At 36.3% G+C, this 13,031-nt stretch overlaps 1 protein-coding gene and 1 pseudogene across 2 annotated transcripts in view; both read right to left on the bottom strand.

Annotated features, from left to right (window-relative positions):
- Nrxn3 (neurexin 3) overlaps positions 1-13,031 on the bottom strand; it is a 1,580,164-nt gene that overhangs the window by 790,534 nt on the left and 776,599 nt on the right.
- LOC147822777 (WW domain-binding protein 2 pseudogene) overlaps positions 1-13,031 on the bottom strand; it is a 147,032-nt pseudogene extending 134,001 nt beyond the window's left edge. Inside the window, exon 1 of the transcript XR_015444951.1 lies at positions 1-13,031. This exon is cut by the window's left edge and continues 134,001 nt beyond it. The product of XR_015444951.1 is annotated as a WW domain-binding protein 2 pseudogene (transcript).

Below are 13,031 nucleotides of genomic sequence, written 5' to 3'. Positions count from 1 at the left end.
AAGTGATATTCACTGCTTTAAATGAATAGATTTAAAAATAAGTTAATATCTATAAAGTTAAGATTGTACATTAAGATTTCTGGTAATATCAGAGGCCACAAAAATTGTGGTTTTGCTCTCTCAGTCTTACTAATAATAACAGTCAAAGTTTCACTGGTCAATTCTTCTGTATTCCAACTAAAGACCAAAACTAGAATCTCAGATAACCAAAGATACCACAGTCGCCAAGAATGTTTTTGGAATCCTGTAAAAACAAAACAAAACAAAACAAAATACTATACCAGGTTTCCAGGTTTTGATTTTTGTTTTTTTAAATCATGAAATTTACAGGAAAGGTAGTATGTCCTCCAAAACTTATTTAGGATTTGGTTGAATTATACAGATCCATAATTAGGAATATGTTTAAATTTAAAATTACAATATAGAGAACATCTGTGCTATTGGAATAATCTAATTGCAGTAACCCTGCTATGTACACCCACCCTCACATACAAATTAACCTCAACCCTAGAGGAAACCATAGTCAGCGCGATATATGAAAATTGGGTCTCCAGGGAATACCGTGTATGTACATCACCAGTGGTAATTAATCTACTCAAAATTCTACTTGTTATTTATTGGTGATATTTTCTGTAATGGAAGCTTTATATTTGTTACATAAACTACAACCTGAGAGCTTACAAAAACTCCTTCCCAGGCCTATGACTCTGCTTTGCATCCATTATTTCTCAGCCTGATTTCTCACAACAATGCAACTCTTACACACTTATATTGTTGTGAGGCTGTGTTCTGCTCATATCCAAAGGTCATTTACTTAGGAAGGAAAGGAGCCAAGAATGAAACCCACCTTCTATTCTCCTACTCACACTAATCCCCTCTGGATGCTGAGCCAGGTTGACCCTGAGTTCTGAATATAGATGCAGTGGGATTTGACAGAAGAGTCAGTATGGATCTAAGTGGTCAGAGACAACTCCAGGGAGCAGGTGACCCTGTGTAGAGCCCTCAAGGTCAGGAGGGATCGAGGAAGGGAGGAAGAGCAGCATGGCAAGGGCTCAGACCAGAATGACCACAGAGTGTATTGGTGACAATGAGAAGACTGGCCTTATTAGAGGACACAGTGAGCCATGAATATTAAAGCAAACAGAATTTAACGCCAGGCTTTCAAAAGCAGATTATAGAAGACCTTGAAAATCAAGTTCAAAGTTTGTACTACATTGAGAGGTGGCTGCTGCCAGTTCATGAGCAGAGAAGTAAAAAGTCAAAATTGGTATTTGGGGGTGGGGATTTAGCTCAGTGGTTCTAAGCACAAGGTCTCAAGTTCGATCCTCGGTACCAAAAAAACCAAAAACCAAAAAACTGTTATTTGGGGAAGATTAGTCTGAAACTGAAAAACATGAGAGATTTCAGAAACACAAGCATGGAGCACAACAGTGGAGAGCTCAAAGACTGCTGGGGTGAACAGCGAGGAGAATGATTCTGAAACATCCTATGTTCGCCAGTTGACTTTCAATACCATGGCTTCAGCAGGGTTCCAAAACAACTTACTCCCTCTTGCCTTGCTGTAGTTCTGAAGAATCCATCACCAAAACATTCCACGTGACATGAGATGCAGCTTTCGGAAATACCATTAAAATCACACATCACCTAGGAAACCAAATATAACTAAATGCAAAATGTTACCCCACACTGAGAAATAGCTGTGAAATTTGGTTATAGCTGTGTTTATTGTTCATTAAGCTTTATATAATCAGAAAATACACTAAATTAATCCAAATGCAAATTAAATAAGTTAAATGTTGGAAATGTATGTGGTGTCTTAGGGGAATTGGAATAAATCCTCTAACAACACCAAACTTGCTTGTTTTATTATATTCTTCTTAGTTTATTCTGTTCTTAGGATTTTGCATCAGTCAGAGACAAAAGATACATGGGCATGATATATGTACTGGGGTGCAGGACTTTTTCCAAAACCCTATCTCCAGTTCCCCACTGCTAGGGCATTCACGTGGGCTGTAACTGGATGATCTACTTATGCCCCAGTGTAAGAATGCCACACGGGAATTGTAGGTAGGGAAAGCCAAAAGCTTGCTCCACAGAGAGGTAATTCCCAGGTGATATCTCCCTTCCTGAATCCCTTTTCAGAGATAAAATGATACCCTACCTACTGACAATTCAGAGAGGCTGAAGGGATTTCTGCCAAACACCCTCAAAAGCAGGAAGATACCTGGTCTGTATCCCAGGCATACACATTACCTGTAAAATTACAGGAACACATGACTTTCTCAATTGCCTGAGATGCAATCAAATGTTCACATATGTTTCTGGAAGTCACAGTGACAAAGAAATTTGAATAGAAAAAATATCTCACAGAATCTCAAAGGAAAATTATATTCATTTATAATATGTATATATCACTTATGCTTATTTATAAATATATATTTGGTTTTACTCAAAGAATGTTATCTAGGTAAACTGCAATTTTAGATTTAGTTGAGAACTGAGTTAAAAAAGCACACATTGAATTTACTGGGAAATGATGTCTTAGAGTCAGATGTTATCATTTATTACTAATAAACAGAATTATTACACAGAGTTTACTAGGTTTGCCTGAATTCTCCTGCAGAGATATAAAAATTTTTCAACCCAGGGTATGTAAAAATCAGAGAACCTTTCTGTTTTATATTTTTCAGACTACGGTGCATCTAACTTCTTCAATTTTATAGTACTGGTTTGGTCAACATAAAACTTAGAGGACATTAATGAATGATGATCATATAGAAGATGTCCACTGCCTGGGTAGATTTCTAGAGCACTAGACCATTGTAAGTAATCTCATTATGTGAAATAAGCCACAATGCCTCTGTAGAAGTGAGTATCACAAAAAAAACTGCTACCATGATACTCCTTCACCATATGCATTGTAAGGGGCTTTTCCCTCCAATCACAATCCAATATAAAACCATTTCACTAGTATGTAAGTGTATTCATGTATAACTTATCAGAATCTGCAAGCTTTTCTGTGAGAAGGAAGAAGGACGAGAGAGAGAGAGAGAGAGAGAGAGAGAGAGCAAAAACATCTTGACATTTCCACGTTTCATCTGCAGAAGAATATTACATACTGGAAGGCTCATTATAAGTTTTGTATGCCTAAATTTATTCCCTCTGCCAAGAAAACATCTAGCCCTGGTGGAAATACTGTTTGTTTCATGAAAAGAACACTAGGACCTTTGCAAAATTCAGACTTTGAAATATGCAAGGTTCAGTCATTCATCTAATAATGTCTATTATGTGCTTGACACTCTGCATATTCCAAACAAGGTCATATTAGTAACTGGCCAAATTATGTTTTTAAAATATTTCTTTTACTTTTATATATTTTCCATATATCCAACAGAGGGCTTGTTTAATTCTATTATTTAAAAGATCTGGCAGTGCTAAAAATCATTAACAATTTATAAAGTTGCTTCTTCTCTTTTGCAGACATGCAGTAAAATAATGTCTGTATACTAGCACCTGGAGATCAAAATAAGGAGAATCAGTGGCCAAAATACTACCTGGCATAGAAACAGCTCCACTTTTCAGAGGTCTCCAAATTCTTTGTTTGAAAATATTTCCTAATTTAATTTGGCAAAGAGATAAGAATCAGGCAGCAAAGAGCCACAGGATAAAGGTAGATGAGAAAACAAACTATAATTCTAAGTAAATGAAATAATAAGAATGGCCATCAACATGAGCCAAATCTACCCCTGCACCCACTGAGCTTTAATCAAGTGTTATCAGAGAACTGGAGGGAAAAGGCAATGGGGACCTCATAACAGAAACTCAAATTAAAAAGTGCTTGATGGAGACACATATGCAGGTATTTAACTGGTTTTGTACAATTTCTTATACTTTCTTTGGCTGCAGAAAGTTTTCTATGCAGAAGGCCTGTAACCGGAATTGGAAGTCTTTACCAACAAATACATAAATCAGAGCTCAGAGTATTCCATGCTGCCAGGGCCATTCCAGGACTAATGTAAAGCTTCGTGTTATTCTCTTGAAGCACAACACAATATGTACTACATCCCCGCCCCCAACCTTTGTTGTAATTTCACAGCCTAAAGGTAAAGTGATATAGAAAGAAATGAGTTGATGATCCACTTGTAACCTGGATGCACTAATACAGATCAACTGATACAACCGAGAAAAGGGTGACATGTGAAAGAATTGCTTTGAAGACACTGGACGTTGGGCAAAGGCAGACAGTGATTTGCTGAAAGATACCTAAACATGGTGGGAGGCTGAGTCAGGAGGATCCCAGTTCAAGCCTAGACCTTCTTTGAAAATAAAAAAAATAAAAAATAAGAAAGGGCTGGGGCTGTAACTCATTTTGAAGTGGGTTCAATTCCCAGTACTAAACAAACAAATAAACGAAAGAAGAAGAATTTAAGACCTAGGATTGCATCAGCATACTTCCTTGAATTTCCACATAATGGTGCATGTGGATCCTACATTGACACCTACAGTTAGGCACGCAGAGCTGAAAGTCAGGAGAGACTCAGGTGGCTGGATTGTAAAGCTGACATGAATGAATCTTAGGAACATCATATAGGGTAAAGGAAACAGACATGAAAGCTATGTAACTCCACTTTTTTATGTTCAGCAAATATTGAAAATAATACATGGTGATAAAAATTAAACAGCAGTGGCCTTTAAGGGGAAAGGGACTAAATAACTGGAAAGGGCACAGGGGAAGATTCTGAAAGCCTGAAACTGTCCTCTACCTTTAATGGGTATGGTTACATGGGCATAAACATTGGTTATGACACAGGTAAGATTTGTGCATCTTCCCAAATGCAAATTTTACCTCAATCAAAAAATATTCTGCACCCCCCAAAAAAATTTCAAGGAAGACTAATGAGGAAAGGGAACCAAATTATATTTACTAGCTCTATTTTATGAGACAAGATAAAGTAGTTTATATCTTTTTAGCCTTTAGATGTGAAAATAAATGTAGGAAAAGATGAGTATATATTAACAAAATATATTAAAATTGTGCCTGTATGTGACTAACAAGGTCATATAAAATTATTGTTTGTGAACCAATAGGCTTTCAGAAGATTACTACCATCACTATCAGTGACTAGCCAAGTACACCAGAAATAAATGGGCTATAATTAAACATAAGCAATAAAAAAGGTCTACCAATACAGCATACTGAAGAGGGCTGAGATGAAATTAGTGAGGCCACAAATTTCAACAGCTCATAGTAATCCCTGATTAGCTATAAGATCTTGAATTGTGGAGACTATTTCTCCTTAAACCATAGGCCCAAGTGTCACCTCTGAGTCCCAGCTCATTTTCATGGAGAGTTATCCCAAACAAAAGCTGTAGGCAATCCTGGCTCCTGCTGAATCAGTTCGATGCTGCATGTGTATTAATATCAGCTGTGGGTATAGTCTGAGGATTCCCCAAATCCACGGACATCAGGGGAACTATAAGCAAGTGGGATTGTCCTGGACAACAAGGTGAGACCTGCGGATATATCTGAGAATGTCTGGACCTTCATTCTTGCACTTAGAAGACCTTGTATTGAATTTCCATCCTTTGACCTTCCTTTGCCTACCTTGATTATTTCTGGGGCCAGAAAAATAAAAACAGATGCAAAGAAATGATATCGGACATTACCTTTAGAGCTGCTATCCATGAATGCTTCTCAGTATCTCACCTTCCAGATCTTGCCAGTCCCAGTTTCACGCAGTTCTCCTCTGCCTTTCTGACTCCTCTGCATTTATCCCTCCGCCTGCCTAGATGAACCAAACTAGCTAAATATCACTTGTTTGATGAGGCTTTTGGTCTTGTTACCTGAGCAGATCAGTCCTAATGATGCCATCCTTTAAAATGAATAAAGTAAAAATTGAAAAATACAGCACCTGTTCAGGTAACAATATGGATGCTATAAATTACAGTGATTACACTGATATCAAAAGTAGGTAAGTTCTGTGGCTCATGTGAATCTGAATCCCCGTGCATGAAGAGACTTCAGCAAGAAGCTCCAGAGGCATCCAGGAGACCTTGGCAGTTCAGAGGCCACATGTGCAGCCAGGCAAATACAACTGAGTCTTTGTTCCCTGCCTTATAGCTTTACACCTTGAGCAAACCCAAGTTTCCTTTCTTGTATGAAACCGGGATCACAACTGGTTTTCTAGAGCTGTAGTGAGGTTTAAATAACAATGAATTCAGCCCAGTGATTCGCACACAGTTAAACTGTTAAAAAGTGAAAGGTAAAGAGGTATTTAAGGTGAAAAATGATTGAAATTACTCAAAAGCCAGGAAAAAGGTGAAATAATGACATGCCCTTTCAATGTCATATAATGACATTGTTTAAAAGACTCAAGAAATATTTAATTCCATTAGAGGATGTATCAGTTTGATACAGATATTTACTATTAATTGGGACCCAGACCTCTGTGAAATGACCTGGAGATTTTTTTCAGTAGAGATATGTATGTTCAGAAGAAAAAAATAACACCAGGGATATTTGCCTAATGGAATACTGGCCAGTTTCATATCTAACCTAAATCTGCATTCTAATAATTTACAGATGCCTATAAATAATTGAGTTCTTCTAGTATTCATTTGCATCTTCTTTACACTTTTACCATCTTGTTGCTGCCCTAATTAAGGAGTTAAATAAATTTGACACACATTCATTCTATATTTGTATGAGTGCTGTTTTTTTAACTTTATGAAAATTGTGTTTGTACAAGTTATGTTTTGAACTTTTTGAAAATCAATTGGACAATAAGTAGCCAACAATCCTGAAGTGGCTTTAATGCACCATGTCCTAAATGTCATAGTGGTAATGAATTAAATTTATCTTTACAACACTCCAACAAGATAAGACCCCTGAATATCTTTATTTTAGAAGTACAGATGAATTAATTTGTCCAAAGAAACACAGATATCAAGTGACAAAGACAAGATTTGAACTTGAGTCTTTCCATTCTACATCAGAGATCTCCTCCACTATGCTAGAGGACGTACATTAGAACTGTAGTAAAGTAAGGATGTGGAAAACAGATGGTCTAGACAGGTTCACAGAGAATGACAATAAGCTGGGAATAAAAAATATTCTAATTCTATAATCACTAAGATTATAAGAGTTTTTCTAACTCTAAATGGCCTAACCTAAGTATCAGGACAAAAACACTTAAGACATTCAGAATTCCAGAAGATGGTAAAGTAATCAACCAACACTATATCTTACATAATTTGGTTGGCTGTGGATCCTTGTTCTCCTAGAATTCTATACCTAGTCTAACAATTAATACAGATATTAAATTTTATTACCCTAATAATGACTAGGTAGTAGCAAAGCAAATAAGAATGTGAATTTTCATATAAACCAGACCTGGATTCAAATCCTAACTTGGCTACTTCCTAACTGTGATCTAAGTTTTCTCTGTTAAAGTCAGAACCATACTTGTGTCAAATTTCTGAGGAATTTGGGGATGATTAATGGCACTAAGCTATCTTTACAAAAGTGCTAGCTTATTATCCAGAACATGATAAGGACTTGTTGAATGTCAAATATTATTATTGCTAATAATAAAAATCACCATCACTTTTAATTAAGTATCTATGACCTCCCTTGTGTTATACCAAAGTTTCCAGAAGCTAAAGTGAGTAAATTCAATTTCACAGTGTTAGAATGAGGACTGGCATTTAAATCAGCTTTATTCTAATGCTAATTAAATTCATGACTATTCTATGGTACCTTTTATAATTTATAAGTTATACACTACAAATCAACTTTTAAAAATTTGGTTCATTATAAATAAACTTTCAAGATCAATATTCACTAATGATTTAATGACATTTATCAAGATTTGGGTCCTATTAGGCCTACAAATACATATTTAAGGTGGGAAGATGGTATCCATTCCCAACAAGTGAGTACTATAATGTGGATTCTACTAAAGGAGATTAGGAAATTGAATAATGTTTCTTATATTTTCAAAAGAACATAGCCTGCAATGTTAATCCAAGTAAAGCAAAGAAAAGATTTTGAAGATGTATGATTTTAATGGTATAAACTCTTAGAAAAAAGACTGGAAGGAAAGCACCAGAATGGTAACTGTGGCTGGAACATCCTTCCCTTTGCTTGCTTCCTGGAAGGCCATCTTTCCTTCTCTACCCTCTTTGAACCATATTTTCTGAGGAGGTAGTTATACAATTGTCAAAGCTCATCATTTTTCAAAAGAATCTCTGCTAAGAGCAACTGAGCTTTTTCATGGCATTTTAACCCCAGAGACAGTTGCCATTATTCCACCTTATGACTCCTCAGTATATGCCACTCATATCTCTACCAAAACACCTTCACATATGTCTTCTCCCTTTAGACTCTAATGTCTCTGAGAAGAGACCTGTGTCTTATTCATGAACACCTTGAACATCTTTGCAAATAAGAAATGACTCGTGAATGAATAAATGATACACTGAGACCTAAACAGCAAAATCTCTTATAAGTAAACTCAAGTAGGATCTGTTTGCTGGAAAGACAGAGCCTGAAAGCAGAGCAAGGTATAAACGTATAACTAAAACATGAAATGGTTTTGTGCATATTTGGAACCAAGAGACTGAGCTGGTATACGTACAGCTGTCCCCTTGGTTGTCCACTAAGTAAAGCATATATGGCTTATTTTTTTCTGAAGCCTGAATTAGGAAATGTGTTTTTAACAGATTTAATCAATGCACCAACCTACATTACAAAATAAATAAACCCACACAATAAATAAAAACCAAAAGGCCAATCAATAGCCAACAGTGCAGCTTAACAGCCACTCCAGCAGAAGAGTGTCTGAAAGGGCGCTTCACACCCCGCTATCTGCACGATCCACAGCTGCTCGCTATTGATTTGCTGCAAGCAAAGAACATCTATTGTCACATGCCAGTGTGAACCTAGCAATTTCTCCAACAAGTAGCCTGCAGTGTACAGCCAGCAATGTAGCATAGGACAGATATCTGCCGAGAGTGGGTTGAGGACACACATTTATTCCACTGTCCTCATCCAACAAAGCCAGTGTAAACACCTGAATCCTAAACCCAGACACCTGATGTGTGTTAAGAACTCGGGTACCGGGCCAGGGATTTAGCTCAGCGGTTCTGCTGCCTCCCTCGCAAATGGAAGGTCCCAAGTTCGATCCCCGGTACCAAAAAAAAAAAAGAACTCATGTACCATGGGCAGACTCACATGTGCTTCTCCAGTAGTGGGAGATCTCCAAAGTGTTAGCAACTCGAACCAATTGTCATGAGCAGAGTAAGAGAAAACAGCATTGTTAAGGACAGACATGAAATGTTTAAAACTGCTATTTTCATGAAACCTCTAAAGATGACAACCCTTTTGTATATGTCTGGGTGTGTGCAGGAGAGATGGATTTGGTGAATTTTTTCAATACCAAGAAGGAGAATGGAACTTAACCCCAGGCTACCAATGGGAGTGATACTGTCACACATCACAGAACTGGGACTTCGGATTTGTCTGAAGGTGTAATGGCTAAGACACAGTTGAATTTCCCAGACTCTCGGTCTGCTTTAAAATACCAATCAGAATCCAATACCCAAAAAGAATGACCATACAAGATCCATTGTGAGGTTTAGTTTTTCTGTTGTTCTTAAGCAAGGTATAAATGTATAACCAAAATATGGAATATGTGTGTTGGCTCTCAGGTAGAAATCATCCACTCAGATATCAACCCCATTTCTTTTGACTTGCTGAAGAAATAGATTCTCTTTGAAGAATATTACTTCTGTGTCCTTCCATAGATCTTACTGAATCCTACATTAACTCAAAATTGCTTCTGGAATGATTAACTCAAAAATGCTTCTGCATGATATTCTTCACACTTTTATCACACATAAAATGGTGAAAAGTCCTATTAAAACTTTGTAAAACATTAAGGAATCAATTGTACCTGAGTTCTAGCCAAATAATTTTTTAAAATTTGAATCCTATATAAGAGACTCACTTTTACTCAAGGCAACCATCACCAAATATGTGCCAGTCCTTCACAATCATCATATTTTCATAAGCATGAACCTGAAATGCACCCCACTACATCCATAAGTCCACAATGCTCACACAAAAATGATGGAATAAAGGGAAAACTGCCCAACTTTGGTTTACTCGTATTTAATGAGATGAACTTTTTAAAGGGACACTGAACTCCTAGAGACAACATCTATGAAACAGCACCTTAAAATTGTCAATCAAGCAACATACTTGGTAAAAGGCAAGAAAAAAAAATCTAAAGTCATGAGGGACAGAAACAGTGGTAGAAGAAGTGAGGAAGATCCTAAACTACACATACTTCTTCAGAACTTTATGGGTCATGGCCAAATACAATGAACTTTTTTTCACATGATGGATTAAAGATGTATTTCAAAAAATATAAAAAGCCTTGCTATTTCCCCGTTGGAAAGGTTTCTATTCTGGGATGTTCACTAATAAGTTGACAGCTTTCCATTTGCATTAGCTGAATATCAGTCTGTTTCTCTGATAAACAGCTCATAGAAAAAGAGATTCAAAATTCTGTCCCCATTCGAAAACACCTTTTGCCGTTAGATTTCATCTCTAACCAATTTACACAGTCTTATGACAATATCTTAAGAAAAATAATTTTAGATATATACAACATTCTATAGAATGTTCTCTTTCCAAGAATTTGATAAAGGCTAGATGCCATTGAAGGCACTTATAATATGGAGTCACATTTGTGTTGTTCCAACTAAATGCATGCTAAGCATAAGTCTGTTCAACTCTGCTAGTGACACAGAAAATTAACACTCAGCTTCTTACATAGACAAAGCTCCCAAGAATTTATTAACAGAGGTAAAAACATAGAATATCACATAGGTAACTTCTCTTTGAAGATGTTTGTGAATTGAAATAGCAGATTGCAACTCTAAGAGTCACTGTCAATAGAAAAAATAATGTTCTATGATGTAAAGCAGTGAGGTTGATTTTCTAGCTGAGACAAACTGGCTAAGGTTAGTTTCAAAAGAGAAGTTCTCACAAATGCCTTAGATACCTATATTTGGGTACAGGTTCATCCATTGTAACAATTTTAAGTAATCTGTTATTTTAATCTATCTGGTCAGGTTTCATTAAAACTTTATATCTGAATATTATAGTCACATCCTGTATATTTGAATTCCATACATTTGTCACATTCTGAATCCTAAATTTCTGAATCCTAAACCCAGACACCTGAGTTAAACTTTACTTGCATCTTTCCTCTGTTGTTATCTAATAGCAAAGCCCTAGTACACTCTCCAGGAGAGGACCAGGAAAGCAGATTCTGTCAGCAATTTTTGCTGCTAGGTCTTCTACAACAAAATCTCAACTATAGTGTTTCCAGAATCCAAAGTTCATTACTCTAAGCCTGGATCTCATAGAAATGGTTTTGAAGCATGAGAAGTTATTCCCATATAGGAGAGCTGACATTTTCTGAATCTGAGATCTAGTTCATTATATACTAGCAAATTTCTCAAGTGTGATAGTCCAATGTCCTCCTCTTAGACAATCTGCTCTTGACAAAACAAAAAACAACCATAGTAGGCTGTAAAGAATCATGGTTGAGTTTTACTAGAAAACACTGGGTCCTGAGTGACAGAAAGGAACTTGTCAATGACAAGAAAATACATACATACCTTGTGAAGGTCATGAACATTCACCACAGTAAGAGTAACTTACCTTTCTGCCTTTTTGGTGTACAGAGTCTCTTCCTGACCATTTTTTACTTACAATGAGATGTATGTGTGATAAGAAATAAACTTGTGAGGATAAAGAAGCATTATGCCACCAGTTAGAGGGAAAAGTGCCTTCCTAGTGAGTCCTATGTAGACAAATTGGAGGGAAAAGAAATAGCATATAACACAATCCCCCAGGTGCCCTGGATTGGACCATAACTGCCTCCTTCAGAATAGAAAAGTGTTTCCAAATCATAAATATGGAAAGAGGATTTTCAGTAATACCAAAATACTTGGCATAAGCAATCTGATTCCAAACCCTTTGCAGACATTGTACCATTTGTGTGACAGATAGAGAGACATATACTTACATTTAGATGAATGGGTATCACATAATTTTCTCTCTAGATTATTATATTGCCCATTTCTCCTTAATGTATCTTAAAAGAATGAAACAGCATATGGAGCAAAAAGCTATTTTGAAAAATGGAAATGGGAACTAAAGAGATACCCACACATATGAAAAAGAGTTGGGAAATAAGGTTATCAATAAAAACCAAATAGACAAGAGAGCATAGCATTGTAATGGGCACCTGCCTGCATGTGGTCAAACTATAATATGCAAATAAGTTTACATTTTAAAATAAATTTCTACCATGATGGCTGCATTTCAAAAATCAGCAACTAGCAGAAAGTCAAGACTTTTCAGCAAATCTCAGTTGCTTGCTTGTCTTTAAAATGGCTATGTTAGGAAAATACCATGTGAAAAGAGTGGAGACACAAATTATAGATGCCTATAGCATTGTCATCGGTCTACCATCGGTATTAGAATAATTTATATGAAATCAGTCCTCTAAGTCAGCTGATATACATGAAGTATCACTCATGGACAGAAATGATAACTACAAGCTGTCTTCCATGAGAATCCAAATTTCCAGATATTTGTATATGACATACTCACAAAATACAGGTGTATATATAAACAGAATAACTATGCATGCATAAGCCAAATAGATACCAATCAATTTAGGCAGTATGACCTGAACTGTTTCTTTGTTTTTCAGGCACAGGTATTCTAATTTAAAGACAATAATGGAGGGTAAGAAAATGGGAGAACATTTAATATTATCGAACAAAAAAATATGTATTTGCGCTTACCCTGTAAGAACACTAGTCACTTATTTTCCAAGTTTCTGGAGGACAGAATTATTTATCAATCGCTCAAAAAGGCCATCTTTTTACATGTGGTCACCTAAGATTTCTCTCAACCTCTTGAAAAAAACCCCAGTATGGAAAGA

The sequence above is a fragment of the Heterocephalus glaber genome, unplaced genomic scaffold, assembly GCF_053883595.1.
Source record: "Heterocephalus glaber isolate CG9 unplaced genomic scaffold, H.glaber_assembly_v1.0 deba00001608, whole genome shotgun sequence".
NCBI classification, from domain to species: domain Eukaryota; kingdom Metazoa; phylum Chordata; class Mammalia; order Rodentia; family Bathyergidae; genus Heterocephalus; species Heterocephalus glaber.
The sequence above is the reverse complement of the archived record's forward strand: the minus strand, read 5'-3'. Positions and strand labels throughout refer to the sequence as shown.